Source organism: Orycteropus afer, unplaced genomic scaffold (genome assembly GCF_000298275.1).
Source record: "Orycteropus afer afer isolate SDZICR_OR568_19922 unplaced genomic scaffold, OryAfe1.0 scaffold00748, whole genome shotgun sequence".
NCBI lineage: Eukaryota > Metazoa > Chordata > Mammalia > Tubulidentata > Orycteropodidae > Orycteropus > Orycteropus afer.
Window position 1 is genome coordinate 265,248 of NW_006922335.1, and position 1,346 is coordinate 266,593.

Below are 1,346 nucleotides of genomic sequence, written 5' to 3' on the forward strand. Positions count from 1 at the left end.
AGCACATAAACATTTAATTTTTAGAAGGTCCCAATCATCTGGCTTCTCTTCTGCTGTTGGTGCATTTTGAATTATGCTTGATAGTCTATTTATACCATATATTAGGGCTTTCTGGGATTTTTAATAGACTTCTCCATCCCTTTCCTGTGCCTCATCTCATCTCTCATCCTCACATCTCATTCCCAGCCCTCACTCTACAGTAAAGCATAAAGATGAAGAGAGATAGGATAGTGGAGGGGGAAAGGCTTGAGGATTGAGAGGGCTCTGTAATTTTGTGCACATTGCTAGGTGTCAAAAAATCTTTTCTACATTTGACAGCACCATATCAAAAAAAAAAAAAAAAAAAAAGCCTTATCAAATCTGTTGAGTCAAACTGTCCTGCTTCATTGCAAGTGGGACTCTAGCTCTGTGAAGGCTGCAGTAAGATTCCAGGAGTCACTTGAAATTTGAACTATCTAGCTTCTTCAGGACAATAGCTTCTGAAGTGGCCCATGCCATTTTGTTAGTTAGACAGTCACCCAGGCAACTTGCAACCACCCAGAGTAAATAGCCAAAAAATAAAAAGAAAGAAAGTCTTGGAAGGAGAGGCCTCAAAGCTGGGTGGGTAGCCATGAAACAGAAACAAAACCACTGAAGCTGCTTAAACAAATGTCTTTAATCTGTTTGTGACACCTGTCGCCAAGGCACAGAAAAGGCCCCAAAGGTCAGAGCTTTTCAAAACACAGAGGGAGAGTGAATGTTTTCATGGCCACCCTCTGAAGGCATTTGAAAGCTAGGCATAATCATTATCTTTTATGTTTGCAGTTATTATTGTAAGTAAAATCCTGTTTTAATGAATTCCATCAGCCCTATGAATTGCATTTTGTGCTAACAGAGGTTAGTGCTAATGAGTTTGTTGCTAGACATCACTTTTCTGATCTTCTCAATCCAAGACTGAGATGGAGGTGGAGCAGTCACTGTACAGTGAGCATTCACAACTGAGGCAGGACCCTGGGGTCTGCCCTCCAGTCCCTTCCTGTGACCCTGGCAGAGGTGGGGCTAGAGCTTCACAGCCAGGGGTGCAAGGACATAGAAGGGCTGTCCTCTTCCTCCTTCACACAGAAATATTGCAGGACCACATCTAGTGGGAAGAACAAGAGTGCAGAGTCCTTGGGATCAAGCAGTGATGGTACCAAAGGGTGGGTTAGCATTCCCCGTTTCCAACAGGCTTCCCTCCCATTTGCAGATACTTATAGACAGTTGGCACTTTTTCAGTCTTATATAAAGTGTTATGCAAAAGCAGCTTCAAGAAAATTCTCCTCTGTATAGGGTTGGCAGACAGTGGTCCTATAAATTTATCTGTATGA

At 42.6% G+C, this 1,346-nt stretch overlaps 1 protein-coding gene across 1 annotated transcript in view; it reads left to right on the top strand.

Moving 5' to 3' along the window:
* The window catches only part of TACR1 (tachykinin receptor 1), a 256,694-nt gene that overhangs the window by 107,768 nt on the left and 147,580 nt on the right, over positions 1-1,346 (top strand). The gene's annotated exons all lie outside the window — the stretch shown is intronic.